At 43.8% G+C, this 24,168-nt stretch overlaps 1 protein-coding gene across 2 annotated transcripts in view; it reads left to right on the top strand.

The window, feature by feature from the left end:
- The window catches only part of TWSG1 (twisted gastrulation BMP signaling modulator 1), a 283,080-nt gene that overhangs the window by 8,745 nt on the left and 250,167 nt on the right, over nucleotides 1–24,168 (top strand). The window contains exon 1 of one of the 2 annotated variants that reach the window (XM_069613391.1): nucleotides 8,795–8,925. The exons of the other annotated variant lie outside the window; for it this stretch is intronic. The gene's annotated coding sequence lies outside the window, so the exon portion shown is untranslated. Of the gene's footprint in view, nucleotides 1–8,794; nucleotides 8,926–24,168 lie in introns of those variants that run through there. 2 annotated transcript variants of the gene reach the window in all.

Here is a 24,168-nt window from a genome sequence, read left to right as displayed (position 1 = left end):
ATTAATTTCAGTATTTTCTCTCCATTCATGTTTACCTCATTTTCTGTTTAGTATATTTTCAATTTCTGCTGTCTCTATGCTCCATTCGTAATGAGATGTTATGACGTGTACTCTTGTTTGTTGCATTTGATCTAACGTGGAATGGTTTTGTTGGGTTACAGTTTCTACTAAGCGCAGAACATCCTCTGTTATTCCTCAACTCAGTCTGATCCTCTGTTACGTATCGAATCCTGTTCTGTTTTTTTTGTGCCATGGTCGGGAATTCTGACAGATCGCTTCCATCCAGGTCAACTGCGCATGGCTCTTCATGGTCTGTATCGTTGGTCACCGACCTGTTTGTCAGAGATCTTGCGGCAGGACTCTATATTTTCGCCTTCTCGTTGTCGTTAGTTGTGTAACTTTCCTCTCTTGATCGTGCCACTTCATTCTCTTCTAGAAGTTCCGATATATCTTCTAGGGGATCATACTCGTCCCCTCTGTTTGCCTCATGAGTGGCAGAGGTCGCGTTTACATCAAACCGACTCGACCCTGTTTTTGAACGGGAATTTGCTTCGTTTGCCTTCATAGTTTCTCTGTTTTCTTTATGCTTATCTGTGGTTTTCGTTGTTGACTCACTTTTGGCCTGTGTTTCTGTGATTGAATCTTGCGCTGGAAGATATTTCTCAAAAAGCCCAGTTTCTTGTTCTGTTCTTTAATGTTTCTCAAATTTCTGGGTTTAGCTTGTTGTTTGAAGATATCAAATAAGTCTTCTCTGTTGTTTTGCTCACTCCCTTGCATACTCGGATCAAATGTGACATTATGGTAATCTTGTACTGATGTTACTGATATATTAAGCACAGATGTCACTTGTCCAGATGGCAATAAAGTTTGTGGTTCAATGTATTCTTATTCAACTGCGTGAGTTGTTTGTGCAGCGTAGTGACCATGAGTTGAACTCCAGATTATATTTCTTGAGGGTTTTATCAGCATTGCTCCGTTGGCTGCACTCTTTGTTCCGTGCATCTGCATGCGTTCGCACTCTTCGTTTGGCTCTTTTGCAATGGCACATTTTAATTTTTGACTTACTGACGACATACCTTTTTTAGTTTATTTATTAGGTAGGGGAAGCCCTGTATAGCGATAGGGGGAGAGACAGGCCTTTTCTTTATTATTTAAATAAAAATTCATCAAAATGTCCACATCTGTTCGGCTCCTTCTTCCGACCCACCACACATAGTAATACGTCGTCATCTAGAGTGAGATAATGGGGTAGGTAGGGAGAGAAGGTCCAGAAGTTTGTCCATTTTGAATGAATGCAGTGGCAATCTATTTCCTTCTGTTCTGTGATGTTACTACACTTTTGACTGTTATCATAAGACTGTACTTTATGCCATAGTAAGATGACCTCCCAGGACTGAGTAATGTGTGTAAATGGTTTACTGGAAAAACTCTTGGAAAGTGTTTAATTTCTCCGGCATGTGTGGCAAATGCTGTTTTGCAGTAGATTAAGAACATTGAATCCTTGGTTAGGGAATATTGTGCTTTGAGAAAATGGATTTGTAACTTTGTATCACACCCAGTGTTCCAGATAAGATTTTAAGGTGGGAGTATTTTACTCTCTGTTTTTAAAGTATGTGAAAATCCAGCCGACTCAGCCAACAAGTTAAAACCTCATGGAAAAAATTATGAACCAGCAGTCCACACCATGACGGGCTAGCAGGTTTCTCTCAAATTAACGGATGAATTGATGTGAAGTAGAACAAACTCCCTTTAATAAATGGAGCATATGAGCACGAACGCTGTGGCCTGCCCCTGCATGTGAAGAATAGGTACAACAGCAGCATCCACATTTTTAATGTTTCGCTTTCACAAAACCAGTCATCTTGAGTAGGTGCCGATCACACTTCCCTCGCACAAACGGAACATTTGAATCGGGCCAACGGCAATGCAAGCTGTCAACATGTAGAACAGGTGGAGTAGATATGTGCAAGTTAAGCAAGGGTAGAAGACGCCCACACAGAGAACAGATAAGGAATGGGTCTATAGAACAGGTGCAACATAGGCTTCAGGAAGGCACACTCCACTCCTAATATTGAAAAGGTATGCCATGGAGTTTACTGGGGGGGGGGTTGTCTGTAGTTCACCGTGCGTGATCCCTCCAGGAGTTATTCCCCTTATGTGGGGTGTACGACCGGTGGTTTATGCCAATGGGGCGGTATGGGCCTTTGCGCCCTCCGCAGTCACGCCCCGAGGATGGTCAGTCCGCTAGGCTTTTGGGGGGTAGATGCCTATTGGGGGGGGGGGTGCCCTCAGTCCCCGCTGCTCCTCGCTGCTGTTGTTCTGGAGTGTGCCGTCTCCCTCATGCGGGTCCCTGTCCCGCAATTCGCCGGATTCGGGGGGGGAGAGGTTGCCCGTATCCTGGTGTTGCTGCTGGGGGGAGCGCGGCCGTGCGTTGCCTGCGCCGTCACTCCAGGTGCCTCCGCCTCGCTGATGGGGGGGGGGGGGGAATTTGTGTGTCCCAGTCCAGGAAGTGTTTTTACCCCTCCGGCAACGGGGAGCGCGCTCAGCCCCCGTATGCCAGCTCCTCCGCGGGCGTGTCTGCCGCGCCGCCGGGGGACACTGGAGAGGCGCGGGACACTGTCCAGTTGTGCACGGGGTTGGCGGGGGGGGGGCTGCGCGTACCTTGTGGTGTCCCCAGGCTTCACTCCTTCCCCGCTGCTTCCAGCCTCAGTTGTCTCGGGGGTGGGGGGAGCCTGTTCTGATGCCTCCGAGGGGCTGCTCCGTGCTGCCAGCTGCCAGCTCCCAGCCGTCAGGGGATCAGGTTGCGATGGCCGCAGGTGCGGGGCGCCAGCCGTTGTCGTGCGATCTGGTGCCGCTTCTGGTCGCCACCTCAGGACTCCGACGGCAGTCCGCAGGCGTGCCCTCGCCGATCGTGATCCGATGGTGGTTCGCTCCCCGGAGGGCCAAGGCCGCGGCCGCTCGAGGGGGGAGGGGCGGAGCAGCCGCTCACGTCCGTGCGGCAATGGAGGCAGGAATGACGCCGACGGACTCCAGGGCGTTTCTCCTGTTCCCGGGTCCGATTCTACCCCGGATTGCAGGGTTCGCCGCCTGGGTAGGTGCGCTGCCCCTGCGTTGCCCGAGGTCGGGCGTTTTCAAGCGATTACAGGCTTTTATTTGGAGGATATGTTGTCGCGGCCGCCGGGAGCTGATGCCTTTAGCTCCTCATGCGCGGCTCGCGCATGCGCAGTCTCTCCTCAGTGAACCCTTGAGTGACAAACCACAAATGTGTATTCTGTTTGGTGCTGTTCCAAATGTAGTTTCCACATTTACTAAATTGATACCTATACAGGAATACATGCAGACTTCATGGGAGACATTGAGAATGAAGTGGGTGACTGAGTTGGGGAGTGATTTATCGGAAAGAGATTGGGATACTGCTTGGAAGGTGACGGTGAGAGATAAAATGGATTTGAATTTAAGATATACTCATCAGCGAATTTTAGGGTGTATTTATTGGACTCCAGTGAGGATGATGGCGAGGGGTTTAATAGGTTCAGATTTGTGTTGGGGCTGTAATCATTTAAGAGGAACTTATTTACATATGTTGTGGGAGTGTGAAAGAGTGCTTGCTTTTTGGAAGGATGTTCTGGATCGAGTAGATCTAGTGTCGGGTGATTCATTTCCTCGAACGTTTGGATCTGTGATTTTCCTCTCAAATGAAAGTTGAAGTCTGAGGATTTGTGGTGCTTCTGATTGGATAAATAGGGCCGTGGTGGTAGCTGTAAAACATATTATGAACGTTTAGAAATCACGGAAAAAACCACATATTGATGGTTGGTTGGTTGATAGGCGCATACTATCGAGACATGAAAAATCTCGTGCTCATCGGCTTCATCGGGAGGCTGAATATTGTGAACGTTGGGAATCCTTCAATGATTTATTTGGGTAAAGTGTAAGTTTATCGATTTGGCTAATAACTGGGATAGGGTGGGAGTGGGTGGTGTTGTGTTGTGTTTGTGTGTGTGTATATGTTGTGTGTATCTTTATTATATGTTTTGGATTTAGGGTGGGAATTCTGGATGAGGTTTCTTTGCTATGTAGTTGATATCTTGTATTTTATGAATTGTTGGAATATTGTTACTTTTGTGATTCTCACTATTGTAGTTATTGTTATATATGAGTTATAATTAAATAAAGATGATTAAAAAAAAAGGATGACATGGTTGACTGTGTCAAAGGCAGAAGAAAGATCGAGTAGGATGAGGACAGATGGAATATTAGAATCAAGGTTGGAGAGCAGGTCTTCACGGATGTTCAGGAGAGCACTTTCCGTGCTTCTTGCTGCTATGAAGCCAGACTGATGGTCATGGAGACAACCAACCGAATCAGTGTGAAGCTTAAGTTGAGAGATGGCCAGCTTTTCCAGGGGTTTGCCCAGGTGAGTTGTGCTGCCGTTTTATATATTAAGGTATGCGTTTTGGGTACTTTTTCGTGTGAAAATGTAGATTTTGGGCAGTAATGGGTTAATGACAGCACATTGTTCAACTTTCCCCATTTCCAAAATGTTCTTCATGTGTGTTTGCATCATTTTCAGGTGAGTTTTGCTGCCGTTTTATTTATTAGGGTAGCGTTCCGGCACGTTCCGGGTACTTTTTCGTGTGAAGATGAAGATTTCGGGCAGTAATGGGTTAATGACAGCACATTGTTCAACCATCCCCATTTCCAAAATGTTCCTCGTGTGTGTTTGCATAATTTTCAGGTGAGTTTTGCTGCCGTTTTATATATTAGGGTAGCGTTCCGGCCCGTTCCGGGTACTTTTTCGTGGGAAAATGTAGATTTTGGGCACTAATGGGTTAATGACAGCACATTGTTGAACCTTCCCCATTTCCAAAATGTTCTTCATGTGTGTTTGCATCATTTTCAGGTGAGTTGTTCTGCCGTTTTATATATTAGGGAAGCCTTCTGGCCCGTTCAGGGTTTAACATGCATGGGCGTAATTATAGGGGGGGACAGGGGGTTTTGTCCCCCCCAACTTTTGTGGCATGCCTTTTTGTCCCCCCCCATCTTTTGGCAGGAGAGCCAGTGACTGGGGAGATGAGGGGGAGCCTGTGGAGCTGGAGAGGCGAAGCACAGGGCTATCTCAAACTGCACAGGCCTCGCCTCTTTCAGGTTTTCTGACCTAGGCCTGTGTCTGAGTCCAGTGTGCCAGATGTGCAGCCTTCATATTTCAGCTGCCTGTTACCCTAACCTAGTCTCCCCCACACGCCTCCCACCCCCCAATGCTCCACCTGGTCTGGCCCTTCAGTCCAGAATGCATGCATTCACTCATTGCCTTAAAATAAAAGGCGAAATGTTATATTCGGCAGGCTTGAAGTCCCCAGTCCACTGGGGTACAGGGAATATTCATTTTAGACGTGGGCGTAGCTAGTGAAAAGTCGCCACCCCCAACCACCATTTTCCTTTATTTGAGTTAATCTGGTTGTGTTTTGAGACCTGCCATGACACCATTTACTGGAGAGACCCTTTATATTAAAATAAACAACCCCTTGCCTTTACCCATCACTGCATCTTCTTCACTAGGCATCAAAAACAGGGTCTCCAGAACGCCTCTTTGGTGTGGTCTGGATGGGGTGTGAGGCAAATTGTGGTATTGTTATGACCTGCACATCTCACATCACCCCCGACACCCAGTGTGATCTGCGAACAAGTGATTTCTGTGAGTGAACAGATTAACATGTGTTGTGTTTAGTTGTCTGCATTCCCGCCTGTTTAATCCGTGTGTTGGTGCACGCACCTGTCAGGGCATGTCAACATGCGTGCCTGTCCCATGTATTTGCAAGTGGGCTGTCTAGTGGGTTTCGCTTTGTTTCAAATGTGTCGAGGTTCATTGTTGTCTGATGTGTTTGTCTGCAGTAAGCCCTCTTGTGTGTGTGTCTGCCTGTCCTTGGTAGTTCGTCGCTGTGTTTCAGGTGTGTATGGGGTTCTCAAAGTAAACGAGCTGTGGCTTTACTTGAGTCTGTCAGCCATGCACTCTGCCACTGTGTTTAGGACTGCACATGCGATGCTTTGACTTCACTGAGATTGTCATGTAGTGTGTGTTAAAGTTTTCTGAGCGTGTCTGTCAAGTTCTGATAAGACGTGTGAGCAGGACCATGTATTTTTATGTAATTTGTCTTTACTTTGTGTGTGTCAACCTGTCTGTGCTGTAATCTGCGTGTGTGAAGGAGCTTTGGGCCCCATTCATGGAATTTTTGGCACGGTTCAAAGTGACTTTGCACTGCCGACACAAACCCCGATTCATGGAACTGTGCAAAATTTATTTTTGCAGTGCAAAGTCAGTGCAACGTTCTTTTTGTACTGCAAAAATGACTTTGAACTGACTTTGCCCTGCAAAAATAAACTTAGCGCAGTTTCATGGATCAGGGTTTGTGTTGGCAGTGCAAAGTCACGTTGAACCGTGCATAAAATTCCACGAATGCCCTTTGCCTTTACTGGCTTTGTATGTGCTGGACAGTGGGTGCCATTGTATGACGGTATATCGTCTTAACCGTGCGTCCCGGACTGTGTGTGTAAGCATTTCTGTGAGAATTACATATATCATTAATGTGTGTGAGCTTTAATGTTTATATATTTGATGTAATATAGGTCTGCACTGGGCACTGTCTAGTGATTTAATGTGTGTACCAGATTACTGGCACATGCCATGAGCACTATTTGGTGTAAGTGTTGTTCACATCTGCCCACCCGTGTTGTGTACGTGCATGCATGGAGCAGCCATCTTTCATGAGTGAAATCTATCACTGTGTCCATGTGGCTGCTTGCATGACCTCCACTCTGGATCTTTTCCTCATGTGTGATGTGTATTTTGTCCTGAGTTCACTCTGAGCCTCCTTGTAAGAATGCACCGTGTGCAGTCTATCGACCCTTAATCATTTGGCAAGGTCCAGTTTGCACCTTTCTCAGCTCAGGGGGTTCTGCTTAGAGAATTGTGGGCTCATGCCCTTCGTGGTTCGGGCTGTCTGTCTGTTCAGAGGTTTTTAAGCGTGGACCCGGGGATAGAACCTGTGTTGTGAGCTATCCTCCTGAGACATCGGTCAGCAGGAGCTAGGGTCATTTGGAAATGGGCTTTGGGATATGAATAGCACTCCCCTTTAAATCATTAAGCCCCCCCTCATTCCCCCCAGCAAATTCAGAGCCTTCATTATACATTTGGTTACCGTTGGTTTTCTAAAGGGCCATCAGTGGCAGACCATCCTTCAGTTGGGCCTCCTGCCAGTCAATCTCCTTCAAATCCCTTAGACAATTAAATCTACTCAAAATTGTGAGATCACTCGACATTGTGAGATCTGGAGCAAACACCCAGTGACAGTCCCCCAGAACGTGTCGAAGTGCCAGCTGACATCTTATCTTTACCCAAAGTGGACTGTAACGTCTGTAGCCAATCCTGTTCCTAATCATCTAGCATTGTCCTCGCCTGCTGGTTTATAGAAAAAGCCCTGAGGATTAAAGTGGATATTGGACAGTCATTTGGCTAAGCAAACCCCACCATAGCAGGTCCAAGACCCTAGAGGGATAATATCTATTAACTAAGTAATTCCATTCAAGAATGCCTAGTACAGCAACATTCTTTACGTTCCTGCACTGGCTGAGGAACAAGAAGTATTTACTTCTGATAATTATCATTTTTTATAATTGGGGGATCGAACCTGTGTTGCTCCGTGTCGTCTTGCTTCCAAGGCAAACATGTTGCCCCTGAGCTATCCTCCCGAGACTTGTAAAATACTTTGGCGTTTACTGCTCTATAGATAAAATAAAATGAAAATCAGGGTTACACATTATTTGTGTAAACTGTTGCTACATCCAAAACAAATCAAATAAAAGATGTTGCAAGTAATTAATGAAATCAGAATAAGCAACCTAATGCGCCGTTTTAAAAATCTTGCAGGCATAAGTGCCTTGGTGGCAATAATCAAACACCAGCTCCCTTCAGCCTGCTTGCAGACCCGCTTTAGGTAAAGGTGGAGCAGGCTTTTTTCTGTTGTCGATGCAGTGAATTCTAAAGACCAAGGCCAACTGTGGTGTTATAAGTTTCAGAAGACTGGCGTTTCTTTAGAATTGAATTTTAAAGATATCCATCAGTCTTCTGAAACTTATAATACCACAGTTGGCCTTGGTCTTTAGAATTCACTGTATCCACAACAGAAAAAAAGCCTGCTCCACCTCAGTTATAACTTTCATAAGACTGGCGTTTCTTTAGAATTGAATTTTAAAGATATCCATCAGTCTTATGAAAGTTATAACTGAGCGCATCGGTAATGGACTCTTGTTGTGTAGTAGTTTATTCTTATCCCTCAGTGCCAAGGACTGCCCACGCCACCCTACCCCATTCTTTCAGTTATCATGATGTCCCCCCCCAACATTTTCAGCAAAGTTACACCACTGTTAAAATGAATGTAATTTTCCACTCCTCTTTCTCCATCTGGAGTCTTGCGGGAACTTTCAGGTATCCCGAAGAAAATGCCAATTTTAATCTCAGTCACCCAAGAGCAGGCAGATTCCTGCTGTTCTTGTAGCCAGAGTCTTCCCGGCTCCCGCTCACAAAAATCAAAACGAGGAGTCAGACGCTCCATTTAGTGTCGTGCAGGAACTTTCCCGGTATGCCCTTTTTAATCGCAGCCACCCAAAACCACGCAGATTCCGATTGCTTTGGCAGCCGCACAGCTTTCCCGGTTCATGCTCAAAAAAATCACAACGAGCGACAAAATGACGTCAGCCGCTACGTGCATGATAGGGAACGAAGCGTGGACAAAGTCACGTGAAGAATAGTAGGCGGGACATTGGCGTGATTCGTATATCGGATGGGAACACTAGACAGACACTACAGTACGGGACCGCTAAGGAATACAAGGGAAGTTTTGTAGGTGGGCGAGAGAAGGAGTCCGGGGGGTAAGCGCCCTGAGTCCCACGATAGGACCCTGGATGAATGCAGTGCATGAATGAAGCTACCACATCTATGTTTTGCGTTTCCCACACCCTTTTAGTGGCTGACCATTGCCTGCACGCCTCGCTATGCCACCTTGAGCAGTGAGAAATAGAGCTGGAATCACTCTGTCTGGAGGGTGCCCTGTTTCAATCTCAAAGTCTGCGAGGGCCAGGATTTTTGAAATTGGCTGATCAAAGACACATGTCTCCCTTGCCTCTCTTCGCTCTCCCCACACAGGGTCTTGAGCCCCTGCTCAACCTCTTTGAGCCCGAGTTATCTTCCCTGTCGGGTACCTATTCCTCCGCATGCATCGCTTGCCTAGGCCAAACTCACCCGCTGCAACCTACCTGGTCTGACAATCTTCCTCCTCCGGTTGCTTTCCTGCTTTCTTTCTCCTACCACCTCAATGTTTATTTACCCTACTCTCACCATTGTTCCTAACCTTCTTTGCAAAGGACTGGAAACTCTTCCAGCCATCACCTCTATTCCCCTGATGTTCTCCTTCCAGTTACACCTCCTCAAAAGTACTAACTTTCTGACCCCTTCCTGCTGTTATCTTTCACACTCCCGCTTATTGTCTTAACATCTTCCTTGTTGTCATTAACTTCCTCCACAGTATTTCTAACTTCTGTATCTTATCCGACAGCCGTCTGCGAGATTTCAACACTCTAGAAGTCATTTGTTCTACATCTTCACTTGCCTCCAATGTCCCGATTTCTACTTTTCTCCAAAATTGCCACAAGTCTTCTGCTGGACCCCATCCTCCTCCTTATCACCGGCTTCTAACTAGCGTTCACCGCCTCCTGGGGTCTCTAACCAGGACAGATATCTCCTGGAAAGGTCACACCGTGCCCACAGGGCTTGTAGCCTTTCCCAGTTTACCCTTGCTTGGTCTTGCTGATCTTCATGGCTCCATTGAGGGTGGGAGCCAAGTCATTCCCTGCACCTGACTCCCCATGGGTGGCACCTGACACAGGGGCCCTAGGTGGGCGGGTCAAGGAGATGGGGCTTAGGGTGGGCGTAGTTGTGGTCACGAGTGCACCATGGCGAACTTTAGGGCCAAAAGCATTTTTTTTTTTATAAAGTTGTCTTTATCACAGTTACCTATGTCTAGGGGTCTGACTAACTGGAAACAGCTGGGCCTCCTCAGCAGGCTTTGCTATCAATGGTAATATTGGAGAATCAAGCCTGAAACTAATGTTAGTAATGAACATGTTTCAAAGCTAAGGGTGAAAGAAAATTACAGCTTATGAAGACCACACCATTTCCTAGAAAAAATTGCTCTAAGAAAAAAAGATCCAATGTTTGTAATTACAACTGTGGAAATGTTTCACAAAAGTACGACGCCAGGTCGAATTATGTCTTTAATAAGTACACATGTCGCAGTACAATAAATTCAATATCGGGCCAAAAATGAACAGTTCCTTTTATAGATTTTCATGTGCAATAAGTAGAGTAAAAACACAATTGCCAGGTAAGCTTCGTAAAATAATGCAATGAGAAGACGTCCATAATAAAGTGTCCATTCATAGATTACACACCACAAAATGCTCTTGGTTTACACAGGAAAACCTGACATCCAGTATGGGGAAACCAAATGTAGAATCACGTTATTTTGCTTGACCTGTTTCTATAATGTGTGTGTGTATGTATATATATATATATCAGGTAAATTTAGTATGTGATTTGTACACTTTTCAAGCCATCGCTAGACAATTATTTACCCTTTTGATTACCAAGCCTTAAAAATACTGATATGAAGTGTACCTGGGAAGATATGTTGTCAAGCTCTTACATCTCCACCTGGGACAGAATCCTGGTTTCGCTACTTAAGCAAAGTGTTTAATTCTGGGCAAATCATGCAATCTCATCGTGCCTGATCTACCAACATTGGGAGCCCATAAAAGCAATTCAGTTTTCAACTTTGTTATGCACTCTCAAGAGTCACTAAACTTGAGTTAATGATAATTATTGGATATGTAAATAGCGTTTCGCCAAACCACTATACATAGAACATATTCACATCCAATAATGCCCCAACTAAAGTTGGCACTGATTTATTGACCTTGGAAGGATGAAAGGCCGAGTTGGCCATGCCAGTATTAGAATCTTTGACCTGCAGACATCGCACACTCACATACGTGCTCAACTCGCTGAGCTACCTTGTTACTTAATAATATACTGTCCATTCCTATAGCACACAACATAAACTTCGTTTGGCGCATATGTGAAAACCTTGATTCAGGATGAGCAAAATAAACATCTCCTATTCTTTTTGCTTGACCCATTTCCATAATGTATATACATTGGGAGCCCATAAAAGTATTTCACTTTGCAACTTTTCTGTTTGGCCACCCCAGGTGCAACCCCGTTATCCTAAACTATGATCATTGTGTGTGCGCTCGTACTTCATGCCTCCCCTGCATAATTCAGTGCCCCACTTTGGGACACCCCAGCCAAAAGAGCCTGGACAGCCACTGCAAAGCACACTTTAAGCATGTGTGGGGCGCATTTGTTGTTTGGGGGACAAAACTGGGAGGGAAGTCAGCTGTCAAGACTGCCAACAAGTGGTCTGTGGACCAAGTGAAGTGACACTTTTGTTTTAGCCCCTCGAGGTGCCTCAATGATCCTACTGGCCCCCACTCTTTTACCATTCTATCACTGCCTGCGGTCTGATAGTCATTGCTGTGTGTTTTCAGTTAATGATGTAGCGCCAACTTGTTACTATTCTTCCCAATCAAGCTATTCTGTTAACGGATTGCGTGTGGAAATGCTGAAGAACAGTTTCAAAAGAACAGCTAGAATGTTTCCCAACGCAAAAGCAAGAGCCCCACTGTAAAATGTGCTAGGAGTATCTCTAACAAAACAATTAGAAGCTGTCCATGCTATTTAAATACCAAAAGGGGGGGGGGGGCAGATTTCGTTGCCATCCCTTTACAGGTATGTGTCACAGGCAGGATCCGAACATGGGCCTCCCATGACCTAATGAATGTACTTAACCACTACACCAATGAGATTCTTTTAACACGGCGAATGCTGCGGCAGAATGTGTCCTTTGTGTTTCTTCCTCTCTGACATTTATGTTATGGGAATGGATGCCACTGGCTGGAGTCACAGTAGAAAGGGCCTTGTGGCGTGTGTCTCAGAGAGAGGCTGGGAAGGAAAGGAGCAGAGCAGGGCACAGGGGCCCGCTCGCCGTTTGTCCGCTTGGCGACCTTTAAATCCGCCTCTGCCTCTCAGCCACCCACCCACCCCAGTGTAGATTCTTCCAGTCCCCCATTGCCTGGTCTCGCCACTCTTGTGTCAATCGTGTTAGGCTAGACTTTATTTCAGTGCGACAGGGTAGTGCCTTATTTGGGAGTAGGATAGCCCAGTAATAGCAAGGGTCTGCAACCTGAGGTTCTACAGATGTTTTGGACTACAACTCCCATGATCCCTCACCATTGGCTATGCTGGCCAGTGCTGATGGAAGCTGTAGTCCAAAACATCTAACCCTGTAGGGTACGTGACAAATCCCTTCTCCCCAAGGCTAAGCCACCCCCTTTGAGGTTGGCCCGCTCCACAAGATCCTCCCTTGGAGTCTTGGTAAGTGGGACCTCACTAGGAGTGACCTCCCCTTAGGGGACAAGGACTCTTGTTCCCAATGGGAACTATCTGCATATATGAGACTGCCTTCCATCAAAGACACTGTCCTCCTTTCTGGCTATAGACAAAGTTGAAACTAACACGATTTCTGAATGAAAAGGCAATACCCCTTTAAGAAGAACTTCGTATGAAAATGGGACGTGGAGGGCTGGGGGAGATGGAAGGGGGAGAAAAGAGGGAGAGGGAATAAAGTATGCAGGGGAAGCCCCCTGACGTCAGAACGCTAAGGAGAGTTGGAGCAAAGTGTGGTTGTGGAACCCACGGCACTAAGAAAAGCAGAGGACGCCAATCGGAGATGCCTGAAGACTGGCGAAGCAGACAACGGGGAAACGTTGTCTGGACAGAATACAAAGAACCGTCTGTTGTGTCACGACGGAGGTGCAGTGGTGCGCCTGGCGCCTGTCCAGCAACACTAAAACATGGAAACGAGGGAGTGTGAAAAATCCCATCCACCATCTTTCGCTGAACACGGCAAACTGCAGAGACTCGAATGAGCGAGAAGCCCAAAAGCGAGAGAAGAGAACAATATACCTGAGCGAGTGCCGATCCTCACAAGTTTACCCATGACAAACGCAGGTACTGGGGTGGACTGGAGTGGCGGGAAGCAGCCAGGAGAATATGTAATGAAAAGAAGAGACTATTGATTCCACCAGTGCAATAGTGAATTAGAGAACCAGCAGAACTAGATACATGAAGAACTATTCAAAGAATAAGCATGATTGTGAATCATTAGGAAAGTGGAGACAAACCTCCTAGGAGAGAGCGGGAGAAGATCCTAAGAGAGCTAATTACTGAAGAGTGGGGGGACAACTTAAGGAAAAGTTGTTGAACGTGTTATGAGATAAGAATAACAAGTGAAGTCAATAAGGAGGGAAAAAGCCCATTAAAGAGATGCCAGGGTCGAAGGATGGGGGACACACAAGCTTGACAAAGCAAGTAAACAATACAAAGTGAAAGGAAGATGTCTGAGCGACTATTAAAGAGAACAATGATATGGGTCAAAGGGTCTGAAAGACATCTATGAACAGTTAGGAGCTGCACAAGCTCGTGAATTAATCCTGAAAGTACTAGTAGAAGAGATTATCATAAGTAATAAGTTGTGCTATAAAGAGACATTTGCCTATTGAAGTTCGAACAAGAGCACAGAGGAAGTGTCACAATAAAAGTCAGAGGGTAGACCACCAGAAGAGAGATGTTCTGTTGGCCTAGTTTAGTGGTAGGGCCAGCTAGATTTAGTTATGGACTGAGGACATTTGACTTTTTATTTTTTTTATTTTTTTTACTTTTTTTAAATTTGTGTTGTAGTTTATTACAAAAACATGTTTACACATTAACATTTCACACACCTTCCTCTGCTAGTAATCCAAAAGGAAAGAGCAAAAAAGCCTTTACCCACTTTCCTCACATAAAATCTTCTTTGAGTCCATCGTCCCACTGTGTACATGTCTCCATACACCATCCCTTGTCAGGCGTTCCTAATATAGACTCCTTGAAATGTACAGTAGCACATGCAAGCAATTTTTTTCTCCATGTAGGAGCAAAGTCCACCATTCATTCGCAGATAGCGAACTTGTATTTGAGATGTAGTTGTCTTTGTTTCCTCACAACTGGCCACGTAACTAACAGATGTTTAATCGTTTCAACTTGATTGTCTTGTTTGCAAAATCGGCAACAATTAACTTCAACACCAGTTTGTTTCCGCCTATACAGTATTTCGTTTGTGTGTAGGAATCCGTAAGAATTGATTACGATGATATCTACTTGGACATTTCTCTAGATAGCTAGGCACTATATTTGCACAACGTGGTTCAGTTGGATAGTCCCTTAGCATTTTGTTGTTGGTTCTTTGTTTCCTTGTTTCAATCCAATCTCTCTGTTGTAATTCAGGAGTCTCAGTTCACTATCAATGCATCTTCATTGATACTCAGATCCTCCAGTTGTTTTTGCCAAGTCACATTCTTCATTCAACGTCCAGGTACCAGGGGTGTTGATGGTTGTGTTTAGAATGCGATACGGAGCTGCTGCTTGAATCATGTACAGCTTTCTGTATAGAGAGATCCCTTTCTATAGTGTTGCGTATAGTGAGTACAAACCAAGTTAGTTTCTTATGAGACTCATTGAAACGCTTTTAGGGAGATGGAGCATGCTTTTCCAAAAGGGTTCCTCTAATGGGGTCCAGATTGTCCATTTTATACCCAAGGCTGCTTCAGCCCCATAAGTTATTGCTGGTACCACATTTGACCCATATAACATTAATAAGGGAAGCATTGAAAATGTGCCATATCTGGCATGGATTATTGACCCCGGTGAGGCAAGCATTTTCATTTTTGTTTTTAGCATGTTTATCCAAGTTGTTTCTGCAGCGAATATATTGAACTGGTCTCCCAAGTATCTAATTGAGTCACATTTCGAAGATTTTTTTTCCATGAGAAACTGGTCTTTTTCTTGATTCCATACATTATGCTTATAATTTTTGATCACTTTTGGTTGATAATGAGATCATTTTTATACATGTATGCTTCCAAGTGCGTCAATTTGCGTTGCAGACCTATTGCGTGCAGTGTAAAATCGCAAGATCATCTACATATACTATATGTTGGCCATTGATTTTAGGAGAAAAATCTGCAACGCTTCATAGGGTCATGGGCAAGTCGGCTAGATATGTTGAACAAGGTGGCCGCCAATGGGCGGTCACACCCTTGTCGGTTTGAACATCTGATGACAGGTTGCCTTCCTTGTTCAAACGTATTCTAACAGATGTGTTAGTATAAAATACCATAGTGATTTTGAGTAATGTTTCAGGACAGTTCCATGTACGTAGTTTCTTCCAAATCTATTTAGTGTATCGAACGCTTTTTGTAGGTCGATAAAGGCGAGGAATAAGTTGGACTTGCTTTTGATGGTTTTAGCTTTTAATGTATTCAGGATAAATAAGTTGAGGTTGGTCCCTGTTCCCTTGGTAAACCTGTTTGTCAAATATCCATTATTTGCTCGTTAGACGTCCCGCGTACAGGTTGTTTTTCGTATGTGCGCTGCTAGTAGTTTTCCTATAACGTCCTAACAAAGCAAAGGGCCTATTATTTTTTTGGGTCCAATCTGTTCCCATGCTTATTTATAGGCATTATAATGCCGGTTGTCCACAAGGGAGGCAGTTTCCCAGATGTCCATATTTGCTGAAAAATTGCTTTAATAAATGTTAGCCATTCTTCCGGGGCTTTTTTAAATATGTTAGTCAGCCCATTGGGCCCAGGTGCGTTAGATGATCTTAGTTTCTTGATGCATTCAATTATTCCTGATCGATTGCAGGTAATCTCCCAAGGAAGATGCTTTCCTTGCATCGACAGTTCCTTCTTGTTTTTATCTGCAAATACCTCTGTATAGTAAATTATCCAGTCCTTTTCGTTTGTCCTTACCAAGCATAGCCTGTTGGTTGGCCGTCGTCTGATTTTAAGAGTCCATGTTTCACTGCCATTCGTTTTGCAGATTGCTCTAAGCATTGCTTCCCCTTGTTCTTGATCTCTGAGGTATTTATATGACCGTACCCAGTTTCGGAATTGTTGTTTTCTCTGGTTTAACAGCCTAAATCGTAGTGGTTCCATCATTTTTTAGGTCATTCCTCAGACGTTTCTTTTGCTGAGCTACTTGCATACTTTGGTGTCTGTGCTGGATACTTAAATCCTTTTTGTGTAGTCCTGTAGACTCCCAAAAAAGGCACATATGGCCTGTTTGAATTAGCATTTGGATCCATACTTAGAAATGTCGCAGTTAATTCTCCTACATCCTTGTTTTGAGAATTTCAAGTGATTTCTTCCTTGATTGATTATAGGGATGAACTTGCAAGAGTTAGCAGGCCTATTTTCCTCAATCTCCAAGTCAGTCGAAGCACATCATGGTCACGCAGTGTTGTGCTTAGAATGTCCAGTCTATCAATGATGTGACAAAAATATCCCAAGCTCCATATGTAATCGATAGTATATGCTGCAACTAACCTTCCATGTGGGTTTTCCCAGGCATGTGGCCCGTTGCCTGGCTGTTAGTCATACAACAATCGCGCATCACAAGGTTGCAGTGCCAGAGGTAATTCTTTGTTTTTTCTATGGACTCAGTGGTATACCTTTGATATTCAAGTCGCAGCATAGGAGTATGTGACAATTCAGCAATTTTAAGTAGGCATTGTCGATTTATAGTCCTTATTCTACCAATGAATTTTTCAGTAGAGATGAGCTTGGGATTCCAGTACAAGTTCAAGAGCACTGTGTACAATTGAGACTCGTCATCGGTGAACCTGTGGTGCATAATCATCCTTTGCACAAAAGGATTGATGTTATCACTCGAGTCAACTAAAAGTCCTGAGGTAATTTTGATCATAGTTAGGAGCCCTCCATAGTGTCTTCCGTAAGTTCCTTTTTGTTCAGGATTTAGTAACGTTATATACTCATCACCCATTGCAATATCACGCAACAATGCCTCTTGTAAGCAAATTATATGATGTTCAAGTTGTAGCCCTTGGTTTCCAAATAGATTTTTGAACCCTCTAGTATTCCATCATATGAGGGTTCCCGTATCTAAATTCCATTGTTCTTGTGGCTAATCATGGTGTTTATCTGCAAAAACTCTTGGAAGGCAATTCTAATTTGTTAGGTTTCCATCTCTGTGTTTCGGTTTCCATCTCTGTGTATTTGCCATGTGAATCTTAGTGCGAGTTGGCTTGGTTTCGTAGGTTACTGTTAGGTGTTTCTTTTCTTGCTCGATCACTGCCATTCGTTTTTGGTTTTAGTCTCTTTCAACTTTTTTGATACTGGTCAGAGACTTTATTTTCACCTCTTCGTACTCAGTCATAAGCGCCTGAGGCATTTGGGGTTTCGTATTTCAAACCCATATGAAAGGATGGCCACATTTGCTGTTAACACGTTCGGCTAAAGAGCTACCTTTTATCATATGTAAAATCACCCAGTCAACTCTAGATTCTTTAACATATTCAAGTATCGCAATATCCGCAGAGTTGACTGTTCTCAAGCTCGGTACACGGTGTATTAATTTCAGTATTTTCTCTCCATTCATGTTTACCTCATTTTCTGTTTAGTATATTTTCAATTTCTGCTGTCTCTATGCTCCATTCGTAATGAGATGTTATGACGTGTACTCTTGTTTGTTGCATTTGATCTAACGTGGAATGGTTTTGTTGGGTTACAGTTTCTACTAAGCGCAGAACATCCTCTGTTATTCCTCAACTCAGTCTGATCCTCTGTTACGTATCGAATCCTGTTCTGTTTTTTTTGTGCCATGGTCGGGAATTCTGACAGATCGCTTCCATCCAGGTCAACTGCGCATGGCTCTTCATGGTCTGTATCGTTGGTCACCGACCTGTTTGTCAGAGATCTTGCGGCAGGACTCTATATTTTCGCCTTCTCGTTGTCGTTAGTTGTGTAACTTTCCTCTCTTGATCGTGCCACTTCATTCTCTTCTAGAAGTTCCGATATATCTTCTAGGGGATCATACTCGTCCCCTCTGTTTGCCTCATGAGTGGCAGAGGTCGCGTTTACATCAAACCGACTCGACCCTGTTTTTGAACGGGAATTTGCTTCGTTTGCCTTCATAGTTTCTCTGTTTTCTTTATGCTTATCTGTGGTTTTCGTTGTTGACTCACTTTTGGCCTGTGTTTCTGTGATTGAATCTTGCGCTGGAAGATATTTCTCAAAAAGCCCAGTTTCTTGTTCTGTTCTTTAATGTTTCTCAAATTTCTGGGTTTAGCTTGTTGTTTGAAGATATCAAATAAGTCTTCTCTGTTGTTTTGCTCACTCCCTTGCATACTCGGATCAAATGTGACATTATGGTAATCTTGTACTGATGTTACTGATATATTAAGCACAGATGTCACTTGTCCAGATGGCAATAAAGTTTGTGGTTCAATGTATTCTTATTCAACTGCGTGAGTTGTTTGTGCAGCGTAGTGACCATGAGTTGAACTCCAGATTATATTTCTTGAGGGTTTTATCAGCATTGCTCCGTTGGCTGCACTCTTTGTTCCGTGCATCTGCATGCGTTCGCACTCTTCGTTTGGCTCTTTTGCAATGGCACATTTTAATTTTTGACTTACTGACGACATACCTTTTTTAGTTTATTTATTAGGTAGGGGAAGCCCTGTATAGCGATAGGGGGAGAGACAGGCCTTTTCTTTATTATTTAAATAAAAATTCATCAAAATGTCCACATCTGTTCGGCTCCTTCTTCCGACCCACCACACATAGTAATACGTCGTCATCTAGAGTGAGATAATGGGGTAGGTAGGGAGAGAAGGTCCAGAAGTTTGTCCATTTTGAATGAATGCAGTGGCAATCTATTTCCTTCTGTTCTGTGATGTTACTACACTTTTGACTGTTATCATAAGACTGTACTTTATGCCATAGTAAGATGACCTCCCAGGACTGAGTAATGTGTGTAAATGGTTTACTGGAAAAACTCTTGGAAAGTGTTTAATTTCTCCGGCATGTGTGGCAAATGCTGTTTTGCAGTAGATTAAGAACATTGAATCCTTGGTTAGGGAATATTGTGCTTTGAGAAAATGGATTTGTAACTTTGTATCACACCCAGTGTTCCAGATAAGATTTTAAGGTGGGAGTATTTTACTCTCTGTTTTTAAAGTATGTGAAAATCCAGCCGACTCAGCCAACAAGTTAAAACCTCATGGAAAAAATTATGAACCAGCAGTCCACACCATGACGGGCTAGCAGGTTTCTCTCAAATTAACGGATGAATTGATGTGAAGTAGAACAAACTCCCTTTAATAAATGGAGCATATGAGCACGAACGCTGTGGCCTGCCCCTGCATGTGAAGAATAGGTACAACAGCAGCATCCACATTTTTAATGTTTCGCTTTCACAAAACCAGTCATCTTGAGTAGGTGCCGATCACACTTCCCTCGCACAAACGGAACATTTGAATCGGGCCAACGGCAATGCAAGCTGTCAACATGTAGAACAGGTGGAGTAGATATGTGCAAGTTAAGCAAGGGTAGAAGACGCCCACACAGAGAACAGATAAGGAATGGGTCTATAGAACAGGTGCAACATAGGCTTCAGGAAGGCACACTCCACTCCTAATATTGAAAAGGTATGCCATGGACCTCGGTAGATCATTCTTTCCTCACATGCAATGGGAGCATCATGTGTATCAACAGTAGAAGATTACCCCAGTGTTGGTCACAGCAGTAGAGATTCCCCTCGGATAGCGCAGAAACTGCATGGGATGGATCAGTGCACACACCCTCCCACTGAACAGGTAAATTAAGGGCTTCAGAAATGCAAGCTACACTCTGAATGGGAAAAGAGCATAGGCTTACCGTTCCCAAATCCCCTAAAAATAACTTGCCCAGGAGAGAGTACATTATTCAAGCTCTCTTCACATCGAATAGCAATAGCATAACAGCAGGGGGAGCACTACCTACATAGAACAGGAATAGTTAATTACCTCTGCAGTGCAAACTCTTCACAGATAGCCTATGTGGCCATCAATGAAATATTAGATCTAACTCGGGATCCGGGATCAGAAAAACTCCACATAGTAGGATTTTAGTAAACCATAAAGAGAAGGAATTCAACCTTGGAACAACACATGATTTGTGTATCATAAGTCACTTGATATGCTTTTCTTTTCTCCTCTACGAAGGTCTGCACATTTGATCTCTTCTGTATGTATTTTAATGTTTAAAACACAAACCGACCTGGCCACTTACACAGTAAAGCAAACCTGACTTGTATTATGTGTTTTGAGGTTTGATAGCTGAATTGCCTATTGATGATTAGTGAAAGCCTTCATTTACTGGAAATAGTAGTGCTTAATGGTATGCCAGTGTTGCAATACAATAGCGCAGAGAGGCAAGTGCTAACATCTCCATCTAACCTCATGGTCAAATGTTGGCTGTTCAGAGTTAGTTTATCGACTTCTGAAGGGTGTAAGGCTACCAACTGAGCTAATAATAATCACAGTGCTTAGAAGTTGGAGGAATCCTGCATGAAGCACTACATGCAAAATGAAATGCCTATCTGGATTACCATTACATGGACATGTTTTGCTGAGTTTCTATTTAATTTACAAATGAAATCATGTCATTGTTTTGTAATAGCGCTTATACTGGCTGGAGAGTCAAATGTAGTCTTGAAGATTTGAGAGGCTGTCACCCCTGTTATTGATGTAATGACAGTCACCCTTGAGCAAGGGCTCTGCTGCTGATGATGTATAGTACCATTGACGGTTTAAACTAGACATTGAATAATAATCTGTTCCCCAGATTAAGGTGCCAGCGTGGTGGAGTATTTTACACACTGTTTTAACTAAATTAAATTGTGAAAATAATTTGCCCCTGCAAGGGTGTGAATAGTATGTGACGAGCAACCAGAGCATTATTTAACTTAAAAATTAATACTACACATAACCAAAATTTTATTAAAGTGGAAAAGATTTTCCTGCACATTGTGTTGTGTAACACGGGAACTTTCCGAAAAATATGTTTGTAAACAATCACTGAAAAAGCTACATTTGTTTGTTAAAAGGATGCTTTCCATTTGTCACCAAGTTGTCCATCTTATTACTGCAACAATGTTAAAATGCTAGGAAAAAATAAATGCATGGAATGTGCCCCTCTTCTTCATGCGCGCAACACAGCAGCAGTTGAAAAGAAATAAACAGGACGACGAGTCTTTTGGGAAAGAGACTTACTTGCTTGGCTGTTGGAAGGAGCTGCTGCTACAGTCCCCTTTTGCTGCCCATTAACGTATATAATCTGACTCCACCCGTGGAACACCCGCGGAGTCGGACGACAAGTATCTTGGGTTTTCGGGGTCTCGAGGACTGAAGGCTGTAACAATGCTGGTACAAGGAAAATCCATTTATATTGAAATTTCCTCTAACCATCTCACGAGGCATAGGAACATGCCTGACACTGCCTGTCCTCTTACCCGGCAGAACTGCTACAGCAGCGTCGCCTGGATTGTGACACTGGAACGCATAGTGACAGAGGTGAGTGTGGAACTGATTTTGAAATTGACTCGGAAACTGTCATACCGAGATTGTGGGTCTACGTTACCGACCTCACTTTCGATCCCTCCCCCTCCTTACCATTTGTTTCAACTCACTGTAATGTGTCAGTTCTAGAGTCTACAATTGCTTCTGAATCCATCAATTCAGAACGCGTTGTTGCAACCACAAGGAAATGGGAATGGAAGTGGGCTTGCTATTGAAGACATTACAGACTTAGAATGGATGGAACTGCGTGAGCCCGCCGAGCTTAGTAAAAAGCTGGTGCGAAGCGAGCCTGATGTTCCAGACGACCTATCAGAGCTCCGCTCCCCCCCAAACAACACTCATTCAGTGAATGATTCAATTAAAAGAGTTGATGGTATTATGGACGTGGATATTGATACTGACAGAGATTCTGATATGGCCAATCGACTCAACTTTAGCATCACAACGAACAAAGTTCCAGCTATAGCTCTGGAAACTGATCTGCAAAACAAAAATGTTCCTGAACACGGCTTGAGAAGAGAGTGTCTCTTAAGAGTGAGAAGCTGCTGACCAGAAATGACAGTGATGATGGGTGCCGGCAAACAAATGTCAATTGAAAAACAGAGCTTCCTCGCCGATATCACCAATGTGAATGGCTGATACAAATCAACACAGCCTCGCAATCCTTATTCAGACCTTGCCGCTAGAGAAGCATTGCTGGCCAAGCGCCTCAAATCCAATTTTTTTTTAAAGTTAAGAGATAAACGCTAGCTGTGAAATTTCGGCAAATGGAAAAGCACAAGGTGTCAGTGTTGGACGTTTCGCTTCATCGACTGGTCTAAAACCAACAGAGGAAGAACCATTAAAGGTGAATCGGCCGGAATCACTAAGGCCTCAAAGAATTGACGAGTATGCCACAGCTAGTGAGTCACCCAAATGCCATATACGAGCAGACAGATGTTTTCCCGTCAAAAAAACACAAATGAACAAGTAATACTTGATCTGATAGGCCTCAGAGGGAAGAGTGCCCTTATATTAAAAATTCATTGTGTCTTCCAATTATGCCACATTTGATTGCCGATGACACTGAGTCAAACAAATCTATCAGTGGCAGCTGGACTCCAGATCCACAATAATGTGTTGGCAGCCACTTCATTTTCCATGGTGCATTTTGTTAAGTTATGAGTTCATTAAAGGACCAGGGCTCGTTGCTCGCAACAATGAATTCTAAACTTGGCGCACTAGAAGTCTTCACTGATCACATCCATAAAAGGCTTGATTTTTGAAGCGGAAACATCTTCCAAATGGCACCATAGATAAGCGACTTGGCAAGGAATGAGACGGTCCAAAATTCAGAGCTCATGGAAGCCGTAATTGACTGTACAAAGTGGATGAGACATAATTTTTATAAAATGATGGCAAACATTGAGTCACGTGGCTGCAATTGTAGAAAGAGGGCCAGTATTGCAGTGGCTGATCAGAATATCTGCTCAACTGAGACTATCAATGTGGTTCAATCCGATATAATGCCTCAAGTGGTGCCAAAAAACTCAGCGAAACCCAAGGACAAGACTGCCCCAATGATGGCCAATCTGGGAGTTTCCTGCCAGCTGCTGTTAAAGGCGGTAGTTGCCGCAAAACCGGCAGAACTGGTTCCAGCAATACCTCAAAACAACTGTAACAAACTTGTGTCAATACATTCTTTCGGAATTCAGTCAACGTCCCAATCCAAGCAGAACGTACCAAGCTGTGGAGTGACGAGTAATTCTGGATGATTACTTACTGAAATAGTGCCAACCAAAGCAGTCGTGTTTGGCATCTTCACAGAACCAACAAAAATACCATCAGTGACTGATGGAATGAGTAACGAGACCTTTTTGCAAACCAAAGGCACAACGAAAGCCATATCTGCGAAATTGGACACAAGACCAAAAAGCAGGTCTAATAGTTCGAAGAAGTTTATCAGAAACTTGACAACTCCTCCTCCAACATCAATGTTTGAATGAGCTACCCCAAAAAACAAGTGTCAAGAGTAAGCTACTTAATAGAGAACTAATGGCGGAAGTTCCACCAAAAATGATTGGTAATGCAAATAATAGACCCAGAGTAGATGATCCGGAACCCAATGATACGTTCACATCAGTCTACTTTGCAAATATATCGACCTACTCTACCGAAGACTACTAGTGGAATACTTCCGTCAATGCACTGCCGAATGGCACTGCGAAAAGTAGTTTGTCCATAGAATGTCATTGGAGTCGACAGATGAAAAGGGAGTAGGCAGTCTACCAAGGTAATAGATTTGGGGTCGGAACCTGAAAACTCAATGTAAGAGTTTTTAACCGGAAGTCCTTGCCCATTCACAAAAAGACGGCTGCAAGAGCATCAGTTGATGCTTGGACAAACTACTCCATTTTGAAATTGAATCCAAAATTCACCTAGTCTCGGGTGCAAAAGAAAGGCCCAAAAATTGTGCAGGAGCATACAGCACATAGAGAGAATTATCATTCTTCCAGAAAATTGCAATTGGAAAATGTCCTGCGCAAAAAAAAAATGAGGT

The sequence above is a fragment of the Ambystoma mexicanum genome, chromosome 5p, assembly GCF_040938575.1.
Source record: "Ambystoma mexicanum isolate Mex_15411 chromosome 5p, UKY_AmexF1_1, whole genome shotgun sequence".
Lineage (NCBI taxonomy): Eukaryota > Metazoa > Chordata > Amphibia > Caudata > Ambystomatidae > Ambystoma > Ambystoma mexicanum.
The sequence above is the reverse complement of the archived record's forward strand: the minus strand, read 5'-3'. Positions and strand labels throughout refer to the sequence as shown.